This window comes from Triticum aestivum, chromosome 2B, assembly GCF_018294505.1.
Source record: "Triticum aestivum cultivar Chinese Spring chromosome 2B, IWGSC CS RefSeq v2.1, whole genome shotgun sequence".
Lineage (NCBI taxonomy): Eukaryota > Viridiplantae > Streptophyta > Magnoliopsida > Poales > Poaceae > Triticum > Triticum aestivum.
Window position 1 is genome coordinate 314,161,038 of NC_057798.1, and position 13,125 is coordinate 314,174,162.

The following is a 13,125-nucleotide window of genomic DNA, read 5'->3' on the forward strand; positions in this document are numbered from 1 at the left end:
ATCTCCTAGTGCTTCCACTGAGCCATGGTAGCTTGCTACTACTCCAGAACACTTAGGCTGGCCTGCATGTGTCCTTCTTCGTTCCTGTGTCTGTCCCTTTGGGGAAATGTCATGCGTTGTTCCTTTAAGTCCTTGTAGCTTGCTACGACTTGGGTTCATACATTGTTGATCAACACATTCATTGCTCGGTCATGTATGCATGTCCCTACAAGTTAGGGCCACTTTGAGTTTACAACTAGTCATGTAGGCATGGGTTCTTTGTCATATGGATTCTGGCGACTCTATCATATACATGAGCCAAAAGGCGCAAAAGGTCCCGGGCCAGGTAAGGTGGTACCTGTGCGAATACCGTGCGTGAGGCCGCAAAGTGATATGATGTGTTACATGCTAGATCTGTGTGACTTATAATCTGGGTCCTGACACATTCCCAGGCCGAAAGACACACTAGGCTGAAATGGGCCCATGTCTATATCGGGCCACTAACATGCTGAAATGTCACTGTGCCATAATTGGGCCCAAATATTTGGCAAACAATTAATGGGCTAGATCTGGCTTCAGGCAGTAAATGGGCCATGTTTAAACATGTAGTTAGTGGGTTGTCCTGCTAATACCTGAGTAAATACTATGAGACTTTGACTAGGCCGTTCTTTTTAACCTATATGGGCCTATGTTGGGCCCTGCCACATGTCAACATATCATAGGCATGTCTCCTCCATTGGATGGACGACATCTGGTCCACCGAGGCGCCGATAAGTGTTTTCTCCATCCAATGATGATTTTACACATGGAAAATCTTCATTGGTCCGGGCTGTTAATGGGTTATCAGATCCAAACCAGAACCCGATAGCTTAATGGCCACCCGTTATGGTGGATGCAACGTGTCGGTTACCATTGACGAAAGCACTTCCATGACGTGCCATTTATTGTCATGGAAGTGGACACTTCCGTCATGATAATTTTGGTATTGTCATGGCACTCTTCTACGATAGCACATGTATTACTCTCTTGATTCTGTCATAAAATCATCATAGATGTACATGCATGACAAAAAGCCTGACCTACTATGAAGAACACGTATCATCATGGAAGAAGTTTTTTTGTAGTGCAAGAATTGTCATGTAGGCTCATGCCTTGCATGTATCCAAACATAATCTCTATTCCAAATTTGAGGCTTCAATGATGTTCAACTTACTCCTCAAGCAACAAAATATCTTTTCCTCAAGCAGTTTTGTGAAGATATCAGCCAATTGCTTGTTGGTATGAATATGCTTAAGATTGATATCTCCTTTAGCAACATGATCACGACTGAAATGATGACGAACTTCAATATGCTTAGTTCAAGAATGTTGCATGGGATTGTGTGCAATCTTAATAGCGTTGTCATTGCCACAAAGCAACATAACTTGTCTCATATGTATCCCATTATCTTTGAGAGTTTGGGTCATCCAAAGTAACTGAGTACAACATGATCCCACGACAATGTATTCCGCTTCGGCGGTGGATAGAGATACTGAATTTTGTTTCTTGGAGGACCAAGAGACAAGGGATCTACCAAGAAATTGACATGTACCCGAAGTGGATTTTCTATCAACCTTGTCACTGGCATAATCCAAGTTGAAATAGCCAGAAAGATCAAAAGATGACCTCTTAGGGTACCAAATGCCAAAGTTTGGTGTGTGAATCAAGTATCTCACTATCCTTTTCACAGCCTTAAGATGACATTCTTTTGGAGCAGCTTGATTCATGCACACATGCCCACACTTAGCATAATATCGGGATGGCAGGCACAAAGATACAATAATGAACCAATCATAGATCGGTAAACCTTTTGGTCAACCGGGTTGCATTCCTTTTTCAAGTCAAGATGTCCACTAGTAGGCATGGGTGTTTTCATACCTTTGCTTTCTTGCATGTTGAACTTCTTGAAAAGATACTTGGTATATTTTGTTTGGGAAACAGAGGCAACTTCCTTTGTTTGCTTGATTTCCAAACCAAGGAAATTTTTTAGTTCACTCATCATAGACATCTCAAACTTTTTCGACATCAACCTTACAAACTTTTTACTAAAATGTGGGTTAGTAGAACCAAATAGGATATTTGATGGAAATATGCCCTAGAGGCAATAATAAAAGTTGTTATTATTATATTTCCTTATTCATGATAAAGGTTTATTATTCATGCTAGAATTGTATTGATCGGAAACTTAAATACATGTGTGGATACATAAACAAATAGCGTGTCCCTAGATAGCCTCTACTATACTAGCTCGTTGATCAAAGATGGTTAAGGTTTCCTAACCATAGACATGAGTCATCATTTGATAATGGAATCACATCATTAGGAGAATGATGTGATGGACAAGACCCATCCGTTAGCTTAGCATATGATCGTTCAGTTTATTGCTACTATGAGATCATGCAACTCCCGGATACCGGAGGAATGCCTTGTGTACTATCAAATGTCACAACGTAACTGGGTGATTATAAAGATGCTCTATAGGTATCTCTGAAGGTGTCTGTTGAGTTGTCGTGAATCGAGATTGGGAGACCAATGGTGAGAGAGAGTGGCCACCGCCGGCTTGTTTGACATAGTGTGGCAAGAGACAAACCCCGCCAGGCAAGCTCCATTGTATATAGTGGAGCGGATTTCTTTTTTTCTCGATGACAATAGTTTTATATTCTGTATGTGCCATTGAGGAATATAACTTTATTTAACACTAACACGTCAAGTCGAACTTTGTTCCGTGTTTGTGTGGTGCACGACCCTCCTTTGAGTAAACAACTGCTACATGCATCAAATTATCATGTGGGCTTCCTTTTTGTACAGAAATGAACTCCACCGTGTACCCACGCGGGTGTGGCCTGGAACAAGACATGAGTATGTGCGTCATGCATGCACCTCTTCTTTACGTGCTGGTAACTATGTGGGTGGGTGTGAGATAGATGGTTTGTGCAAAACGGAGGCAATGTGTCGATGATATCTCAAACAAAAAATGTAACATATGCAATGTGTGTGAAAATAGTCATGGATATATCATATATAGATGGAGCGATCCACGAGAAGAGAGTGGAGGGATTATAGGCGTGAGATATCGATAGAAACAAAAACAATGATGAAGTGTGTCGGTACGCAGTCGATAAAGAGTGCCATCGAATTTGTGTTTGCCCACATCAAAGATATAGGGCGGCTGTCCTACTGGAATGTGAGACGGTAGAGGTGCAGTTTGTCTATGTGGCATGGATACCTACCTACAACGTTTTACTATCGATGTGTGTGGGGGGTGTGGGGGGAGGGGGCAGATACCTAACTATATTGAGGTAGATCGGCTGGTATATGTGTGGAGCAGGAGAGAGACCTAGCTATGTATTGAGGGAGACCGATCGGCATCCATGCATATGTGTAGCAGAGGAATACGGTTGAGAGAGACACAAAGGTAGAGTGTCGGAGGGTTGGTGGTGGAGTTGCTTCTCCCAAATGGTGGGAGAGGCCTGCTAGACAAACAAAGCGTACGACTGCAGTATCAATAAGAGAGGGGATGTCTGCATGTCTATGCACGTGCGTGTGAGAGACGGGTCGGGAGGTATGCAAGGATGATGAGGGGGGACGGTATGGTTGTGGTAAGCAGACATAACTACATAGGAAGATCAATCATCATGTGTCGGAGAAAGGGAGAGACATAACTAGTGAGGTACGTCGATCGGTGCATGGGGAAAAAGACTTATAGTTGACCTAGCTATATGTAGGGAGATCGGTAGGTATACATTCATGCATGTGTTGGAAGCAAATAAGGTTCGGAGAGATGGACAGGGGGAGAGGGATGCGGCTAGGAGGTGGTGCGAGAGGCCTAGTATATCGAGGGGGAGGAGTGTGCGAGTATGAGATCGACGAAAAGAGAGACGGGAGTGTGCACATGTGCGGAACCGTATTGGACATAGGGGGCATGGACAGTGAGAAGAGAAGAGGGAAAGTGTGTGTTTGTGGTAGGCACACATGGCTAGAGAGTATATCGACCTGTGTTTGCCGGAAAGGAGTCGGGGAGCGTACACACACCATGGGTGAATGACCTAAAGAGAAATAACAAATGTGCGTGATGGAGGGGACGCTAAGGGAGGGTGATAGGGGGTGGGCATGTGCATACACGAGAGAAAGTTAGCGCTAGCTACAAAGAGTAGAGGATGGTGTGGGTGTAAAAGATGAACAGAGATCATAATTCATTATAAAATAGCGGATTCAGATATTTGAAGAAGATATCATAGTGTTTTAAAATGATGCACGCATGAATATATATAATGGTGATACGCATAGTGTGGTTATGAACATGTTATACTACATATAATATATAGATCATTTATTTGAATTTGTGATAATGTGTGGCTTTTGTAGCTCAGGGCTAAATACTTGTCATAATGTAGGGGGCGGGGCACTATACTTTGTGTGATAAACAAAATGCATGTATGAAACATGGTTTAGATTATGAAGATCTAGTTAGTACATCAAATGTACTACTATTTGGAATCAACATCAAGTGTATTCAAAGTTTTGAATTCGAGTTCATATCTATCTCTATAGTAATCATGCGGTGTGTTGTTAAGATAATATACAAATTATGGTTTAAGTTGGCAACAACCATGATTGTAGATTCTTATTCAAATAGAGAAATGAATTCAAATTTAATTCGAATTGCAGCGGTAGTATAGACATTTGGAATGCCCTAAAATTTTCATGTGAGTAGGTTACATAACATGGATTCATAGCTTTGAATAGGATTTGTACAGTAAAACAGGACATGACTCTCTCTTTGTGTGGTGCGAATAGTTTTATTTTGTTTCATTTTTTCGTTGAGGGAAGTGCGAATTGATTTGGTACGTACATAATTACACGGTAGGCTTGTCCCGAAAAATCAACCCGCACATTGTTATCCCGAAAATTCAGATACCATGCTCCCAAAACTCGCACCTTCACAACCCGCGCCTTGCTATCCCGAAATTACAACGCTTGCGGAAACTCTCTCCAGCTACCAAATCCCGACATGCAAAATCCCCCTTCTAACCTTGAGCCGGAAGGGCCGCTAGTTCAGGTCGGTGCGGTACTTTTGTAACACTCCCTACATTTTGTACAAGCGCGTCCCTAAGTCATGGTTCCCCCCTCCCATCACCTCCTTTTCGCTATTCAAAATCCTAGGCCGCCATAACCTCTCGGCTCCAACCGCAAAACACCATCCTCCTCTGTTCTCCACCCCACCGTTGACCAGCTCGAGCCTCTTCCCGGACAATGTCATCTACCGCAACAGCTTGACGTCCCTCATCCACCTCCCCGGATGAGGATCCGTCGTCGATCTCATTGTCCCACTGATTCAGCCGTCCCATCCTCCACCTCCAAGGAGTTGCTCCGACGACCGCCTCGCCTATCATGGCTGATCCATCCCCACAGCGCTGCCTTAACCTGCTCCACATGAACCGCAACATCCCCACAGACTCCTCAGACGAAGCCGAGGCCTACTCGGTGCGACCAAAGAGGTTGTACACTCATCGCATCGCACCTTCTCCTTAAATCGACCCGGCTTCGACGGTGGTCGATCCCGCACGCCCATGGCGTCGCTACCTCGAAGCCGGCACCATAGGCGACATCTCCATGGCGACTCTCCCCCAGTGCGAGGCTCCTTCGGCGGCGGCGTCCATACCAGCCGGATCTGCTGCTACTGCTCCAGCTCTCGCTCGCTCGCTGACGCTGTTGCTGCTGCTCCAGCTCTCGCTCGCTCACATTGCTGCTGCTGCTGCTCCGGCTCTTGTTCGCTTGCGCTGCTGCTCTGATCTCCCCCTCACTCGTGCTACTGCTCTGCTCTTGCTCTCTCTCTCGCTGCTAATGCTGGTACACGGGATGCTACAGCTACACGAGTTGCTACTCTGGTTCTAGTTTGTGCTGCTCCTCCAGGCACTGCTGCTCCAGCTACTATCTGCTACTATGGTCCCTATCGATCGCTTTCGGATTTAGATCACTGTTTCTCTAGAACTAGTGCTCGAGTGGCCTAAACTACATGTGATGTGCGTCTCTGCTGGCAGTGCGTTCAGTTTCGACTGTAACACTCAGATTCCACAGTAAATTTCAGTTTCGACAGTTAAGTTCAGAGTGAACAGTTTTTACCTCATCTGTTGTAGTCTGGTGTTTTTTGGTGATGTAAATTTTAGATCTACCACTTTTTGGTAATGTATTTTACATCATCTATTGGAGATGCTATTATTAACTATGTCTGTCTTGTATTGCTTCAGCCTTGACGTCTTACGGCTCGCTGGAGCTGCTCCAACGACGGAACCATCCATCACAACAGAGCAGTCCCCTGGACACCGTCTACAGACGCCTCAGATCTTCCTCCACACCTCTGATAGCCACCTCTGCCGCAACTTCTTCAGCGACCAACCCAATGATACTGAGGTCGACACGGCTACGCCAAAGAGGTTGTACGCTTGTCGCATCACTTATTACTCTACATTCATGTCGATCCATTAGGGCTATTTTGGTTCAAAGGAAAAAGTGAAGGAAAAACATAGCAATAGGAAATTTTCCTATGGCACTCTACTATTCAATTATTCATGAATTTCGCTGAAAGGAATGGAGCAAAACATCCAGCTGGACCTACTTTTCAAAATCCTATGCATGAAAATAAGACTAAGTGCATTAGTGGTAGAACAACATTCTAACTTTACACACTTTCATATGGTTTCATTTTAATTTGGCCATGTTTCTTTGCATTTCTCTGCTCTTCCAAGTCCTGTGAACCAAACACCCAAGTTGACAGAAATCTTGTGTTTACAAATGCTCTGTTTCCCACGTGCATTCTTATCCTATTCTGGTGTTTTTCCTATCCCTGCGTTTTTAGAATCCTGCAGGACAAAGGAGCCCTTACAAAATAACTTCAGTTAGAGATAGGTGTCCAAGAAAACTTTGTGTGGTTTGTCCTGCTCTTGTCGTGATGTCGTCCACCTCACCTGAGCTACTCCATGGATAGAAGCGTCCACCATACCAGACATCACGACTCCTGACCGTCTTTCGCTACCTCAGATCTCCTTCCCTGCTACCGGCACCCACCGCAACTTGTAGGATCAAAAATATGTATAGAGGGGTGGTGATTAGACTACTTGACCAAATAAAAATCTAGCCTTTTCCCAATTTTAAGTCTTGGAGGATTTTAGCAACTTAACACAAGTTAAGCAATCAACCTACACATGCAATTATAAGAGTATAGCAGCGGAATGTAAATCATTGCATATGAAGGTAAAAGGGAGAAGTTTGGAGGAAGCAAATGCAATGTAGACACGGAGATTTTTGGCGTGGTTCCGATAGGTGGTGCTATCGTACATCCACTTTGATGGAGATTTCAACCCACGAAGGGTAACGGCTGCACGAGTCCACGGAGGGCTCCACCCATGAAGCGTCCAAGAAGAACTAACCTTGTCTATCCCACCATAGCCATCGCCCACGAAGGACTTGCCTCACTTGGGTAGATCTTTACAAAGTAGGCGATCTCCTTGCCCTTACAAACTGCTTGGTTCAACTCCACAATCTTGACGGAGGCTCCCAAGTGACACCTAACCAATCTAGGAGACACCATTCTCCAAAAGGTAATAGATGGTGTGTTGTGCTTCAAATGATAGTCTCCCCAACACTCAACTCTCTCTCTCAGATTTGGATATGGTGGAAATATGATTTGAGTGGAAAGCAACTTGGGGAAGGCTAGAGATCAAGATTCTTGTGGTAGGATTGGAATGTCATGGTTTCAACACATGAGTAGGTAGTTCTCTCTCAGAAAATGAGTAGTGGAAGTGTAGGCACGTTCTGATGGTAGCCTCCACACAAAATCTAACCGTTACACACAAATTCCCAAACTCGGTGGGACCGAATAGTGAAACTTGGTGGGACCGATCTGGTTCAAAATGTCAACATTAGGGTTTTTGGTGGGACCAACTATATCAACTCGGTGGGACCGATGTGCTAGGCTTAGGGTCAAACCTCATCTCGGTGAGACCAATAACATGAACTCGGTGAGACCGATTGCAGAAATAAGCAAACAGAGACTTGGTCAAGCAAACTCAATGGGACCGATAGCTCATTTCAGTGAGACCAAAATGTTACGAAAAGGAAATAGAGAGTTTGCATTGCAAACTCGGTGGGACCGATCGCTCATCTTGGTAAGACCGAAATGTTACGAAGGCAAACAGAGAGTTTGCAATCCCATCTCGGTGAGACCGAGATCCCTATTGGTGAGACCAAACTTATTAGGGTTGCTGGCTATGGCTATGTCAAGTGAACCCGGTGACGCCGGATAGATCAAATTGGTGGGGCAGAGTTTGACTTTAGGCTTAGGACATATATGGAAATGAGAAAGTGGTTGAGGCTTTTGGAGCATATCACTAAGCATTTTGAGCAAGCAAGCCATTAAGCTACTCCTCATCCCCTTTTAATTGTATTGGATTTTCCTATGGACTCAATGTGATCTTGGATCACTAAAATGAAAATGAAGAGTGTTGAGATTTTGCCAATATGTGTCCTTAGCATTTTGAGGGGTCCACATCTCTAGTCCATGCCATGCCAATCATTGAACTTTCTGAAACATTAATCTTGAATGGATATTAGTTCAATGAACTATATGTTGTAATGAATTACCAAAACCACCCGAGGATTAGTTGCACTTTCAATCTCCCCCTTTTTGGTAATTGAGATAACATATATATCAAAGCTTCGACAAATGATAATATAAATGAAGTACATCGTCACTTTGAGAAGTATGTGATAAGCAAGAGCTCCCCCTAAATTTGTGCATTATTTGAAATTCACTTCTGAATGCAAATGCAAAATCGATTAGGATCATGAGTTACTCTTCCATGTCACATACATCTTGGTGGAGTGCTCAAAATGATAGAATATGAAATATGCAATCATCATCAAGGCAAGATATGAATGATCATACACATAAGAGATAAGATATCATCATTCAAGTGCACATTAAAGCATAATATGATCAAACATATGATCATAGGAGTATCCCACACAGAAGAAAAAATAGAGTATGAACCAAACAAGCAAGTAAACAAGGTAGCAAGAAAGGAAAATAAAGAAAAACACACACACACTCTCTCTCTCTCTTGAAGCCTATGATCTATACACTTTCTCCCCCTTTGGCAACAAGTTACCAAAAAGCTTGAAAATGCATAGTGCTATGCGGCTCTCTAAGCACGATCTTCGGGAGCTCCGGTGTATGAAGGTGGCGTGGAGAGGAGTCCTTCAAAAAAGCATCAAAAGATGCCTGTGGAGCTGGTGGAGTTGTAGCTAGAGGGGAAACATGGGCTGTAGCTGCAGGTGCTGAAGTGGTAGCTCGAGTGTCACTGGTTGGCACAGCTGCAGACCTTTGGCCCTTAGCACTCTCTGAAAAACTTCAGTGGTAGCTCTCCCTTTTTCCCTCTGCTTCTTCCTGGAGTTGCTCAATTGTAGTCTGGATCTCTGTGACCTTCAAGTCTAGATCATAAAACTTTGTCTCGATGATCCTCTCAAGACTCTCTTTATTTTGAGTTAGGGTTGCTAATCCTTTCTCAATCCTCATACTGGCTTCAAGTAGATAGCTAAGTTGATCCTGCTTGGTCTTGAGGTGTACAACTGAGGCATCTGGAACTTGTGAAGTTTGTGCTGCCTTCTCTACCTTTGGCTTTTCCCTCTTCTCCTGACCTCTACTAAAGTAGGATGTGATGCATCCATGACAACATCATTGGCCTCAAACTCAGGCATCAGGGGAAGGTGCTCCTTGTCCAAAAGATATATGTCTTTTCCCATCTTAGATTTGATGAGCAGCTGAATATGTGGAGCATTGCCACATGATCTCTTCTAGTCAGCAGCAGTCCTCTTTATTGTCTCAACAATCAAGGTCATCACCTTGAACTTCTCTGGCACATCAAACATATGCATTAAGTTTATTGAATGTCCTCTGATCATCCTGTCATCTCCAGACGTGGCTAACAATGTGTGCCTCAGAATGGTGTTGATGGTGGGTAGCCCAGACATCAGATAGTATAAGGAGCCATATTTGTGAGTCTCCAAGGCAACATCAGGAATCTCCTTGTACATGTGTGCCATGGAGTTGTGTCCTTTCCTGGGCTTGGCATATACATCTGTGTCATCTTCAGGTTCTTCAGGGGCATTGATCAGCTTGGCCCACTCAGCAATAGAAGATTGGTACCTTGTACCCTCAATCATCTAGACAAATTCTCCATCTAGGTAGAAATGTGTAGTGGAATAGAATTGCATCACCATCTCGTCATTCCATTTAGTGTGTTTCTGACCAACAAACTTATCAACACTTGTCAATCTGAAGCTGTCATGAACTCCTGGGAAATAATCTGCATTGTTGTCGATATATGTCCAATCAACCCATCTCATGTCACTGACAATGGCCTTCTTGTCCAAGAGAACTGTCTCATAGAAGTCCTGCTGCTCCTTGGTGTGGAACCTGTAATCCACGGTAGTCCTTCTCCTGGTGGAATATGGGTCTGTCTGTCTCCATAGCCCGAGACTTGCATCTTTCCTCAGCTTCATATTCTCTGCAACTGGATGTGTATCATCATGATCTAGTATCTTTGGTTTAAGCTTTCTGAGCACTTGGAATTCTTCTTCTTCTTCTTCTTCTTCTTCTTCTTCTTCAAGTTCAGGCATTGGGGCCTTGTTCTTCTGAATAGCTGGAATATTTCTTGTAGATCTCTTAGGTGCTATTGGCTTAAAAGCTTGTGTAGCAGCAACCTTGGGGGCAGTCTTGGGCTCGGATGGAGCAGCCCCTGACTTGATGGCATCCCCCATCAGCATATGGGTCCTGGCAGGAGGTGCAACAGGCTCTTACTCCTCCTCCTCATCAGATTCCCTGACCATAGATGGTCTACCAATCACTCTGGCCATGGTCTTCTTGACCCTTTCCTTTCTCTTCTTGGCCTCAGCAGCCTCCTTTTCCTTTGTCTCAAGGGTGAGCTCCATTGTTTCCTATGTTGAGGCTCTAGCTTTGGACATTGGAATTCTCCCGGCAGGTGCCTTCTTCTTCATTCCAGGCTTGGCTGAAGCTGCAGCGCCAAACTATTTCTTGATAACTTTCTTCTTTGATGTGACTTCCCTATCAACCACAAAGTCTTGATCTTCTGTGTCTAAGGTTTTCTTCTTCCTTTACCTGGTTGTAGCTTTAGGAAGATTGCTTGGGTGCTTCTGCTACCCTCCTCAAAATTGCTGTTAGAGGGACTAGTGCCCTCACTCAGGTGTACCTGCTCCTCAGATCTATTCTGACTTTGACAGTTGTCTGACATGGCTGGCACTGAAAGTTGACCCTATGAATAGATAGATTGACATAGAGTGGATGAGCATCACAAAGTGTAGACATTTTGCAAAACAAATGAGTCAAAAACTTAGTTTTAGCTTTCTACAAAAAGCATTTTGGAGCTACTGATATGTCAAACTCGGTGACACCGAAGCAACATTAGAGTCTAAATATGTGAAACAGGTCAGACCGAGGCATAGTGCGGTGACTCCGAAATTGCTAGGGTTTCACAGAGAAATGAACTCGGTCACACCGATTTGTATGTTTCGGTCAGACCGAAAAAATACATGTGTAACAATGGCCTGGCCCAAATCGGTGAGACCGAATTCTATAAATCGGTCGGTCCGTGATGAGTTCCGTGGAAACCTAACCCTAAGTTTTTGGATCAAAACTGTTGTGGAATTGTCACGTCAGATGTCCTCGTGAAAGGACTTAGTTGTGGAGCCATCGCAACTAGGAAGCTTGAAGGGGTTCAACGGGACAAAGGACACGAGAAGGTTTATACTAGTTCGGCCCCTTACGGTGAAGGTAAGGCCTACGTCTAGTTGGGTTGGTATTGATGTTTCGATGACCAGGGAGCGAGATACGCTATGCCTGGCTCTCGATTAGTTGTTTCTTGCCCTAAGCCGCCAGCGGGTCGTCCCCTTATATACACGGGTCGACGCCCTGTGGCTTACAGAGTCCCGGCCGGCTCATAAACAATGTCCGGCTCGGTGACTAGTTAAGCCTACCTTATGATACAAGTAATACTATTACAGCGGGTTATTACAACGGGCCTTAAGTCGCCTATGGGCCTTAAGCTCTCTATGAACCGCTATCTTCATACTTCGTCTTGGGCTTCTCTCTGTGAGTCCTCTTTGCGTAACCCGGCCCCTCCTGGGCGGCTTACAAAATAGTTATATCCCCAACATTAGGCCCCAGATTGATTTGAACCGGTTCATGTCAATCTTAAAATACCTTATGAACCGCCCTGCAGTCTTCTATCTTGCGCGAAGGATTTTAACCCGCCGTGATGTCATCATCTAACTCCGGGTTAAATCTCTGTGACGTCATCTTCAATACCAACCCAACTAGACGTAGGCCTTACCTTCACCGTAAGGGGCCGAACTAGTATAAACCCTCTCATGTCCTTTGTCCCGTTTAACCCCTTCAAGCTTCCTAGTTGCGATGGCTCCACAACTAAGTCCTTTCACGAGGACATCTGACGTGACAATTCCACGACAAAAACTAATCTAGAGGATGTTTTGCTTGGATAGAAGTATCTCAAACATGGAAAGAATCATGGCATTGACCTTAGTGCAAGAATCAGAGGTAAAGATTGCACAAGGGGTCGAGTTCATACCCTAACTTGGCAGTGAACTCGCTACGGCGACAGTGGTGGCGAAGATTCCCGCTGACGGTGGCAGAGACCAGCGGCAGGTGGTCGCTAGCGACGGGGGAGACGATCTAGAGACCACGAGTCGGCAGAGCTGGACAGGCGCGGGCGAAGAGTTTGGAGAAATTTCCAAATTTGGTCCGTGGGTATATATATCCAGACCCTATTGGAGTTACCGAGTGGAACAACTCGGTGGCACCGAGATGCAGAATCACAAGCGGTTGCTGCAACTCGGTGAGACCGAAAAGTTCAAATCGGTTGCACCGAGATTGAAGCCTAGATCAACTTAATGAACTCAGTTTGACCGAATGGGATGAATCGGTTAGACCGAAATGTACTAAGAGGTTTTGGAAGTTTAAGTCTATGACAAGTCGGTGACTCTGAGTGCTCGTCACCCAGAGGGTTCGAAGCT